Below are 12395 nucleotides of genomic sequence, written 5' to 3' on the forward strand. Positions count from 1 at the left end.
CACCCAGGCGCCCCTAAATGAATCACTTTAAAGTATTTTCCCAATAAACCGTATATTTGCTGTTATAAATTTATGATTGCAAACAAAGGTAAAACTTTCTGAGAAAGTTAATATCTGAAGAGCTCAGAAATTCTGATAATAATGGTAATTGAAATTGTATTTTGGCTTCAATGGCAGGCTGTAGTTTTAGAACTACAAAGGTAATTTGGTGAAAATCATATCAAGCCTTGCTTGGTTTCTTCATTAGAAATTTGGAAATCAGAGCAAACATTTAGAATATGAAAATATTTTTAGCAATTTGGCCTTACTAAGATATTTGATCAAACATTATTTGGAGTTTTTCTATGAGTGTTTTGGATGAGATTAATATTTAAATAAGTAGACTGAGTAAAACAGATTGTCCTCCATAAGGTGGGTGGATGTCAACCTGAAGGCCTGAATAGAGCAAAAAGGCTGACCCTCCTTCCTTCCCACCCTGCCCTCCCAACCCCCACCCCCCAAGAGAGAATTCCTCCTGGCTGACATCCTTCAAGCTGGGACATTTTTTTTCTTGCCTCTGGACTGAATTCTTCCTAGGTTTCAAGCCTGCCTGCCTTTGGACTGGAACTAAACCATTGGTTCTCCTGGGTCTCCAGCTTGCCTACTTACCCTGCATATCTTTGGACTTGTCAGCCTCTGTAATTGTGTGAACTAATTCCTTATAATAAAACTCTTTGCATATATATTTATACATTTATATATTTACTATTGGTTCTGTTTCTCTGGAGAACCCTAATACACTTTTTTTTCCTATGCATAGTCTTAAAACATGGACATTTTATTTAACTTTTGTACAGTTTTATTCTAAGTATACTTTAGTGTTCATTGATTTTCAGAAACCTATATAAGATAAAATAGTTATATAACATTTACCTTTTTTTTAAAGCATAGGGAATGCAAATCTTTTTTGTAAGTGTGTCATAATACTTGTGAACAGCTCATCACAGAATATGGTTACCTGAAAGCTCCACTCACTCCTGGAGTGAGCCACTAGCCACTCCTTGGCTAGTCACTGTTCCTCAAACCTGGATGTGGTCTAAGTGGCACCCAGTGGGATTTCTGTCTCTGGTCATCTGACCCTATAAGTCTGGCAGTGCAGTCAGCTATAGGGTTTATTTTCTTGGAAGCTGAATCATAGCGATGCCCAGCTGATAGTTTCATCTAACACTTCGGTTATACAAGGTCTCTTATTATGAACCTAATTTTCCTGTTTTACTATTGGTCTGGTCTGATGTTTTGGAGGTTATTTTCCTCCCTTGAGAAGATAGGAAAAAGAGACTCCGGATGCCAAGGATCGGGTGTGGTTCATTGAATTTTCCATTGTTCCTATTGCTTCTTTTAGAGAATGCTATTGCTGGGGGGTGGTCCTTCATCAGGCCCTGTTGCTCTGGAAAGGTCATCAAAATGTCCTGGCTGCCATCTCCCCACTGACCACAGGCTGGCACAGCACAGACTTCTGCTTTGCTCTCAGGGCCCCCGCACGTAGGCCAGCCTTGACCACTCCGGACACAGAAACTTTAAAGAGACATGTCCAAACCTCTTTTTCTTCTTCTTCCTTTTTTGGAGGTGGAAAGGGGCAGAGGGAGAAGGAGAGAGAATCTTAAGCAGGTTCCACACCAGGGTGGTGCTCGACGCAGGGCTCGATCTCACAACCCTGAGATCATGACCTGAGCCAAAATCAAGAGTCAGATACTTAACCGACGGAGCCACCCAGATGCCCCAACACATCCAAACCTCTTAAGAAAACTCCCCACAATGATTATAGTAGACAATATTGTAACTCAGTAGACTCGTTGAATATGCAAACTTACTGTCAAGTGACCTAAAAAAAAAAAAAAAGAATATACTAGTAGTTCTTATCCTTTTTTGTAGGAAACCAATAATATGCCATTGTGGCAGTCATTCATCAGTTAATTTCAGAGCTTCGTGGTATGCAAAAAAAAAAAAAAATCCTGCTGTTATACATGGGACAGTGACCTTGTGCTGAAATTTCAGCTATTCCAGATAAACATTGTATATTATCTTGTAAATTAATGTTTAAAGGTAGTTTTGTTCTTATAGAAAGTGTTGATTGCCAGGTTGCTTATAGCACTTTAAATTATTCTAAAAAGGAAATTATAAGCCAAATATGTTGGCTTTAGTAGTTTTAGTTGTATAGGACTTGAATATACTTAGATCTTTTGAAAGTTTAGATAATTATCTAAAGAAAGCATAATGCTAATGGAAAACAAAATCTGATCTATTTAATATGCTATCACTGAATATGAATAGAAATGTGGGCATCATTTCCTTGTCTATGTAAAGCTCTCTCATTATAAGTTAGTAACAGTATATAGATTAAATGTTTACAATATAGAGAATTGTAAATAAATATATCATTTTTTCCCCTTTGGTCTTCCACAGCAGTATTATTGTCTTTGTGGAGTTGACTAATGATTTAAAAAAAAAAATCCTGTATTGGATTTCAATTACAATAAAGTCAGAGTGGTGTATACCAAATAAAATTAAATACTTAAATACAAAAAAAAAAAAGAAAACTCCCCCAAACCCAATCCCCTTCCCAGTCCCTGGGACTCCTTTTTCTCTAACCAGGCTACTCCTTTTTCCATCCTAAGCACCAGTATCTTCCACATTCCTGTTCCATCCTCAGCACCAGGTTAATTCCTTTTCAACAAAGTACTGGAAGAATTTTTTTCCATGACAGCCCCTGAAATACAAAGGAGCTGCAGCACACCCCACCCCACCTGCACACAACCAGTGGAGAAGAACTCAAATTCTAGAACATAAAGTCTTGATTGGAAAATGGGTGATACTTCTCTATCATAATGAGGAAATACATTTCTATCATGATGAATCTACAGTCAGGAAAATAAGACAAAGGTGATATTTTAAATATACTAGGAGACATTTCAGACTTACAAAAAAGATGTGCACATTAATGTAATCAGCACCTGTGTTAAAAAATAGGGGCATCTGGGTGTTTCAGATGGTTAAGCATCTGCCTTTGCCTCAGGTCATAATCTCGAGGTCCTGGGATTGAGCCTGCATCCAGTTCCCTGCTCAGTTGGGAGCCTGCTTCTTCCTCTCCCACTGCTGCTCCCCCTGCTTGTGCTCTCTCTCGCTCTCCCGCTCTGTCAAATAAAAAATCTTTAAAAAAATAAAAAATAGGGGTGCCTGGGTGGCTCAGTCGTTACGCGTCTGCCTTTGGCTCAGGTCATGATCCCGGGGTCCTGGGATCGAGCCCCGCGTTGGATTCCCTGCTCAGCGGGAAGCCTGCTTCTCCCTCTCCCACTCCCCCTGCTTGTGTTCCCTCTCTCAATGTGTCTCTCTCTGTCAAATAAATAAATAAATAATAAAATCTTTTAAAAAATTTAAAAGTTTAAGAAATAAAGCGTTACTAATAGTTTGTATTCCATAATCATATTTTCCTCATTCTCCTCCCAACAAAAATGAAGACTCTCCTAAATTTTGTGGTTCTCATTTCCATGCATTTTGTTAGAATTTTACTACAAGGATCGGGTGTGGTTCATTGAGTTTTCCATTGTTCCCATTGCTTCTTTTAGAGAATGCTATTGCTGGGGGGTGGTCCTTCATCAGGCCCTGTTGCTCTGGAAAGGTCATCAAAATGCCCTGGCTGTATATATATATATATATGTGTATATATCCTTAAGCAATATATGTATGGTTATTTTGTATATTTTAAGTTTGTATGTCAATAGTATCTTCCTGTGTGTATTCCTCTGCATCCAGCTTCATCTGTGGGGAGACAGCTGCAGAGATAATTTCACTGCTGTAGAGAATTTCCTTGAACCAATATACCACATCCTACTTACCCTTTCTCCAGTAGATGGGGTAGGTTGTTACCAAGTATGTATTACAAGTATTACATACAATGTAGCTATGAACATTCTTTTTCATAGTGCCTTGTTGACTCAAGTTAACATTTCTCTAAAGGAAACTTTACCTAGGAGTAGAATTGCTGGGTCCTAGGGCATGAACATCTTCTACTTCAATATCAACTGCAAATTGGTCTCCAAAGTTGAGACACCAATATACCCTCTTACCTTTTGCTTCACATCTTTACCAATGCTTAATATGCTCAGAATTCTTAATTTTTGCCAGTGTAATTTGGTATTTCATTGTGGTTTTAACGTCCCTGATTACCAATGAAGTGGAGCATTTTTCATATGTTTGTTAGCTATTCAGGTTCCCTTTTCTGTAAAGGGCTCTTGTGATTGTTCATACCCTCTGTCATCATTGTTATTATTTTACAATATTGGGTTGTCTTTTTTGTACTGATTTATGGAGTTCTTTATGTGCTCAAGAAATTAATTCCTTGTCATTGATTTGCATTTGCAAATATATTCTTCCAGTCTGCAGCTTGTCTTTTTATTTTGTTTATGGTATTTTTGGATGTACAGAATTTTATTTATTTTATTTTTTTTAAAAGATTTTATCCATTTATTCATGACAGAGAGAGAAGCAGAGGGAGAAGCAGGCTCCCAAGCAGCAGGGAGCCTGATGCGGGACTCAATCCCAGGACCTGAGCCGAAGGCAGACGCCCAACCATCTGAGCCACCCAGGTGCCCGGATGTACAGAATTTTAAAGCTTTAATAAGTCAAATGGCAGTTTTCTCTCATGTGTGCTTTAATTTTGTTTTAAAAAACAACTGTCTTCGAGGCGCCCGGGGGGCTCAGTTGGGCATCTGCCTTCAGCTTGGGTCATGATCTCAGGGTCCTGGGATTGAGCCCCACATCGGGCTTCCTGCTCAGCAGAGAGTCTGCTTCTCCCTCTCTCTCTGACCCTCCTCCCTGCTTGTGTGCACTCTCTCTCTCTGTCTCTGTCTGTCTTTCTCTCTCTCTCTGTCAAATAAAATCTTCAAAAAAATAAAATTTTTATGATATCACTCCCAAAGTTAAGAGTATTATGTTTAATGTATGTTCAACATTCTTCTTTTTGCTATTACAATATCTTTCAAGGATAAATTCACACTGGTGTCATGATATAAGTGTATCTTTCTGGTCAGAATTCAACTTGGCTTACAAGTCATTCTTAATATATTTCTCCCTTTAGAGCAACATAATCATGAGCAAGGCAAATGTTCTCTGGATAAGTATTAAAAACTTCCCCATATCCCACCATGAGGTATTTCCTGATTAATTTTAAAGTAATAAATTTCTTTTGGCCTTATCTAAAAATCCATGATCCTCTTCATCCTCCACTTTAAAAAATACATTAATTTTCTTGCTTTTCCTGAGTACGTTGAAGTGTGAATAAGCAGCAGGAGATGTAGCCTCAGCTTAGCCTGGGTTGAAGTCTGAGCACATCTACAGGATTGCTGGGCAGGCTCACCAGAAGCCTATTTCCATGAGGCCTGAAAATCCTTGAAGGACTGAACTCATACTTGGGAAAGAGAGAACCAGGCATAGTGCAGTTGCAAGCCTTCACTTTTCTGAGGGAAGAGGAAATTATTTATCAAGTCTGAAACTTAGATTTGATTCACAGGTCAATAGTACATTCCCTACTCCCTTCTTCCCCTGATGGAAAACAGATATGACATTAAAGTCAACTCAATAAGAATTTTAGATTATATATTATAAACTTTCTTCTGAACTCTAAGAATACCTTTATGTTCAAATATTTATGCTAAATTATTTGACCACCAGACCACCCAGGTTCCAATCTCAGCCTTATCACTTATCTGGGGGAATGTTCAGCAAGTTATTTAACTTCCATGCCTCGGTTTCTTGAACTGTAAAATGAAAATAATAAAAGTAGTAGCTACTTCATAGGATTATAGTTGATGCTTAAATGTTAATGTATGTATATGTATGCGTGTGTGTATATAAATATGTCTTTACAGTTTGTCCGCTTATACAGCCCAGTAGCATTGAGCACACAAAATATCTGGATTTTGGCATCTAAATTCCATTCTCCACTAAAAAGAACCAAGACTACTTGAAGAAATGGTTGATTCCAGGTCTGAGGCAGGGAAAATACAGGATGAACCTGGAACATCTTTTTGTGCTATGTCAGAGTCACAGGAACCTGTTTGAAGGCGCTCTCATCGACCAAATCTGTAACAATTTGAACATAAAAAAAAAAGCAAAGGGATGTAACCTATTGAGTAAAGAACAGGGCCATGGGGTGCCTGGGCTCAGTCGGTTAAGCATCCTACTCTTGATTTCAGCTCAGGTCATGATCTCAGGGTTGTGAGATCAAGCAAGCCCCATGTCGTGTTGGCTCCACACTCAGCGGAAGTCTGTTTCTCCCCTTTTCCCTCTGCCCCTCCCCCCACTTGTGCATTCTCTCTCTCTCTCTCTCTCTCTCTCAAATAAATAAATCTTAAAAAAAAATTCTCTCCCTCCTTCCCTCCCCTCCTCGTTCTCTCTGTCTCTCTCTTAAAAAAAAAAAAAGAACAGGACCACAGTAGTATATCTACAAATAGATAAAGGTCATTTTTAAAGTAGAAAGTCATGTGGAAGAACTGAGGGAATTAGAAAAGCATCATTTGAGAACCATAATAGTAATAATTATGGATGGTAAAACTAGTGGATGAAAGTTTGAGGAATAACAGAATATTTACATAGTCTCAGAATATCTTTCCACAAGATACCTATTAAGTACAAAGAATAAACTAATAACTTGACAGTGGAGAAATCTGGTTGATACCACCTTAACCAATATTAAAGATAGTATCACTAATAGTGGGACAAACCAATATTATATGCCTTCTGAAGCACTGACGAGAACTCAGCATCGGAAAAAAAAAAAACAACAGCAAAAAAACCAACTCAGCATCACTTCTCTGGTATTCTTGCCAAATCACTTAGTCTGAATCTAATCATGAGGAGCTATCAGACAAATCCAAACTGAGGGACTGTCTACAACACAACTGACCTGTGCTCTTCTAAAATATCAATGGCATTTAACTACGAAGAAAGACTGCCTGATTAAAGGATGCTAAGGAAGCATGATAATTGAATGCACACATAGTCTTGGATTTTCTTCTAATTTAGAAGACATTTTTAGGACAAATGGTGAAAACTGAATGTAGATTAGATAATAGTATTACATTAATTACAGTTCCAATGATTTTAATAAAAACTCACTATTGAGGTATTTAGAGATGACATAATGTAACTTTTAAATGGTTCATGAAAAAAATTACATATAGACACAAACTTACGAAGGGGAAATGGAGAAGCAAATGTAAACTTAACATTTGGTGAATCTGGGTGAAAGATATTAAGGAGCTCTTTGTCTTATTTTTGCAACTTTTCTGTCTGAAATTCTGATTTGTTTATTACCTTGATTATGGTAATGGTTTCAAGGGTGTATGCATATGTGTAAAATCAAACTGTATACATTATGTGCAGTTTTTTTATGTATCAATTATACATCAATAAAGTGGAAAAATTTTAAATGTATGTAAAAGAGCTTAGCATGGTGTCTGGCACATAAGTATATGTGTGTTTGCTATCATTATAAGGATAGATTAGAAACCTATGGTATGTGAAGATAAAAGAATGTGATAGTAAAGATCATGAATGTAGGTGACATTTCCCTTAGAGTGTCACAAGTCCCAGGAATCCCAGGACTTGTAATAGTTTATTTTAGTGTCTAACATAGCCTATTTTTTTTCACTTGGAAAGAATTGAAAAGCATATGATCTTAAAGTGGAAAGTAAAAAATAGCTTTTTTTTTAAAAGAATGGAAAGATTTTGTAGGCAGATCATAAGCACACCATCTGGTTAACTCAAGAGAAATCCTAGAACTTAGATTCCACATTTTTTATCAGCCATATATGGTTTAAGAAAGACCTCTGTAAGCTAAAAATACCTAATTGTACTTGTCCTGTTATTCATAAGTTAATTGAAAATGCCATCAATTGCAGTGCTAACGATTTCATTTATCCTACCTAAGAATCAAAGTCCATCATGGTTTGTATTTCTCAGGTTCAGGTGTTCAACTCTGTGCAAGACAAATTCATCATGTAAGAAGTAAGCAAGGTTGGCACAGTAGTGTCTAAAATTAAATAAATTTTAGTTTTTAAATACAATCACACTCAATGATCCCCAAGCAGGTGTAATTTTGCCTTCAGCAGATATTTTGCAAAGTCTGGAGACATTTTTGGTTGTCACTACTGGGTGGAAGGGGAGTGAGGAGGGGAGGGAATGTTACTGGCACCCAGTGTTAGAAATCAGGGATGCTGCTGGGGCACCTGGGTGGCTCAGTCATCAAGCGTCTGCCTTTGGCTCAGGTCATGATCCCAGGGTCCTAGGATCGAGCCTGCATGGGGCTCCCTGCTCCATGGGAAGCCTGCTTCTCCCTCTCCCACTCCCCCTGCTTGTGTGTCTCTCTCTGTCAAATAAATAAATAAAATATTTTTTAAAAAATCAGGGATGCTACTAAATAACCTACAATGCACAGGACAGGCTCCTACAACAAAGACTTATCTGGTCCAAAATGTCAATAGTGCCAAAGATGAGAAATCCTACAGAAAATGAATGCATTTTCTAAAATGCCAAGCAGTTAAAGTGCTACCAGGGATATTCTACAGGACTAGATAGGACTATCTACGTAAATAAGGGGAAAACCATAAAAAATACTCATAGAATAAGAGCAGCACAAATTTTTGATGATTAAACAAATAAATATTGAATATTATATACTAGATCTAATGCTTCTAGTCCTATTGATACAGAATTTTATCAGCTAGTTTGTGCTTAGTATATAATAAATATTCAATATTTATTTGTTTAATCATCAAAAATTTGTGCTGCTCTTATTCTATGAGTATTTTTTTATGGTTTTCCCCTTATTTATGTATGCACTAAAACTGGACCAGAACTTCATTACTAGCTACCTTGTAAGTAGCCCACCCTTGCCTCAAAATAAAGCAAGGGAGAGGTTTTTATACAGGATTATGGATAAACTAGGTTACAGGAAAGTGGAGAACAGCCAATGTACATTGGAGATAGAGTATGAAAGAAAATTGTGTGGCTTCTAGTATAATGAAAGGATTTTCAATGACATTTTAGACATTTCTTAGGAAATCTCATTAAAAACAAAAAGTTAAATAGTACTCAATACGGGGATAAGAATCCAGCCCTGGAAGAGTTCACATACTGTGCAAGTTTTTAAAGCTGTTCAAGCCACAACTACTTGTCCCAACAAATGGGAGAGGATAAATCTCTCCCCGTCCTCTTTTGCTTATTTTGTGCTTGAGCAAAATGATGTAGTAGGAAGGTATTTATCAGTGCTCTACTCCTCAGGAGCATAAGCTTGAAGGTGCCCCCATTAAAATGGAGAAGTTACAAAGTGCTGAGAGTTCCTTTACACCATCATTCCATTTTATTTCTCACTAGGAAAGGAAATGTCCACAAAACCTTCATCAATCTGTAGCAAAACCTCAGGTCATCTGATATTTTTGAAAAAATTGTGTTTAATATCTTGTATTCAATGACTACCTCACATGTGTAGAAATCTTTGAAGTAAAAAAGTGATAATTACTTAAGGAATACAAGTATTAATATTCTTTTTTAAAAATAGCATTTATTTGAGAGAGAGAGACAGAGATAGCGAGAACACGAGCAGGGAGGAGAGAGCAGGGAGCCCAACGCCTGCGGGGCTCGACCCAGAACCCCAGGATCATGACCTGAGCTGAAGGCAGATGCTTAACCAACTGAGCCACCCAGGTGACCCCACGTATTAATATCCTTTAGAAACTATTATCAAATTTCTTATTTAACTGCATTTATTTATGATATTTATTATTTTCTAAAATATTCTAGATCTATTACCAGTTCTCCCCACATTTGATATGCTGAGAACAAAAATTATTATGCCCATTTGCAATTCAATGCATTTTTATTTTTATTAACTGTGTTAAGAATTAATATTTAGTAAAAAAAAAGAAATTAACCAGTCCAGAGGACTTACAATGAAATACCACAGCCCCTTGGGGTGCCTGGATGTCTCAGTCGTTAAGTGTCTGCTTTGGCTTGGGTCCTGCTCCGGTCCTGGGATCGAGCCCCACATCGGGCTCCCTGCTAAAGTGGGGAGCCTGCTTCTCTCTCTCCCACTCCTGCTTGTGTCTCTCTCTCTCTCTGTCAAATAAATAAATAAAATCTTTAAAAAAAAATTACAGCCCGGGGCACCTGGGTGGCTCGGTTGGTTGGGCCGCTGCCTTCGGCTCAGGTCGTGATCCCAGGGTCCTGGGATCGAGCCCCGCATCGGGCTCCCTGCTCATGCGGGGAGCCTGCTTCTCCCTCTGCCTGCCGCTCCCCCTGCTTGTGCTCTCTCCCTCTATCTCTGTGTGTCAAATAAATAAATAAAATCTTAAAAAAAAAAAAATTACAGCCCCTACTGCTTCTTCTCTACTCATTCCAGTACTGCTTCTCTGTGGCAACTCATTTGTTTTTGTTTTTCATGTAGTCATCTTTATAACTAAATAATATTCCTATGTTAATATTTCTTGATGTATTGGGCGCCTGGGTGGCTCAGTTGGTTAAGCGACTGCCTTCGGCTCAGGTCATGATCCTGGAGTCCCGGGATCGAGTCCCGCATCGGGCTCCCTGCTCAGGAGGGAGTCTGCTTCTCCCTCTGACCCTCTTCCCTCTCGTGCTCTCTGACTCTCATTCTCTCTCTCAAATAAATAAATAAAATCTTTAAAAAAACATTTCTTGATGTATCAATTGTAGACATTTACTCCTAATTTTGAAAGGTAAAGTTTTTTTTTAAGATTTTATTTATTTATTTGACAGAGAGAGTCACAGTGAGAGAGGGAACACAAGCAGGGGGAGTGGGAGAGGGAGAAGCAGGCTTCCCGCTGAGCAGGGAGCCTGCTGAGCAGGGAGCCCGATGCGGGGCTCAATCCCAGGACCCTGGGATCACGACCTGAGCTAAAGACAGACGCTTAACAGCTAAGCCACACAGGCGCCCCTAAAAGGTAAAGATTTAACTACTTAAGCTATTCTCTCTCCGCTTCGGTTATCTTTACTTATTATATTGAAAGTCTTTATAACGTAAGCTGCTGTTTCTTGTTCAACAGCTTTTTTTTTTTTTACAGTAGTTCTTGTCTCCCCAAGCTGTTACCACACCCTCCTTTCCTTCTCTCCTTCCAACCAACCTCTGTCAGCGTCACTTTTGCTTTGTCTTTTAATTTTATGACATCAAGGTTAATGACAACTACATTCTGTTCTGTAGCCATAGACAATTATTCAATGTTTTGTCCATAATCGATTCTAAACTTTGAATGGCAGTCAACAATATTTCCTCTGTGATCACAATGTAAACATTACTCAGTGCAGAAACAGGTGCTACCCCAGGACAGCATTTCCTCTTTCATGAGTCCACTTTTTGACCCCTCCTTCTGCCACTTAAGGGAAAATGCCCCTTTCCTTGAATTCCATCATGTTCAAAATCAAGCCACATTTTACTTTGCTTCATATCTGGACCATGGCTTTCTTGAGATTTTGTTCTGTTTTTCCTACAAGTCCCAATTGCCCTTCTTTTTCCCTACTGAAGAGAAGACATATGTGCCTCTTTTATCCATCCATAGCATGAAATACTTCCATTCTTTGAATACATGGAGCCCACTGACTTATATCCTGGGGAGATAGATGCCTTCCACATCTGCCACATGTTGGCATTGTTCTTTACTGGACTCTTGGTTAGTTACTGTGTTCTTGTATCCCATGTCTTCTTTTTCGATTTTTGCCCTTGTTTGCTGACACAGATTAATATATTTTCACAGGGATTTCTTGTCTTCTAATGTAGGATATGTCCTTGATTTTCCTTTTTGAAAAATAGGTAGTATGGATCCATTTGAATTTCTTCTACTTTAAATGTTCTCCCCTTGTGAACTTATCTTGCAACCCCCTTCTTAGATGCCTTACAAGAAAAGCACCAATATTCTTTAAAAGGTAGGTGTAGGGGCGCCTGGGTGGCTCAGTAGTTAAGTGTCTGCCTTCGGCTCGGGTCATGATCTCATCGGGCTCTCTGCTCAGCGGGAAGCCTGCTTCTCCCTCTCCCACTCCCCCTGCTTATGTTCCCTCTCTCGCTGTCTCTCTCTCTCTGTCAAATAAATAAAATCTTAAAAAAAATAAATAAAAGGTAAGTGTATTATGAATTCTATAACTTCGAGCAACTATTGGTTCTCTATATGGTGGAATAATGATCCAAATAATATGGAAAAACCTAGTATGTGTTTTGCAGCATAAAAGATACCAGCTTTTATAGAGGTTGAATGAATTTGACCAATTTTGTCAAATTGTCTTGATTTTAACAGTGTTTCCCAGTAACATAGATTAACTCAATATAAGGGTGTACAATTTAATTATTGTAGCTA

Source organism: Callorhinus ursinus, unplaced genomic scaffold (genome assembly GCF_003265705.2).
Source record: "Callorhinus ursinus isolate GAN/ISIS: 27379988/994484 unplaced genomic scaffold, GSC_fseal_2.0 scaffold10, whole genome shotgun sequence".
Lineage (NCBI taxonomy): Eukaryota > Metazoa > Chordata > Mammalia > Carnivora > Otariidae > Callorhinus > Callorhinus ursinus.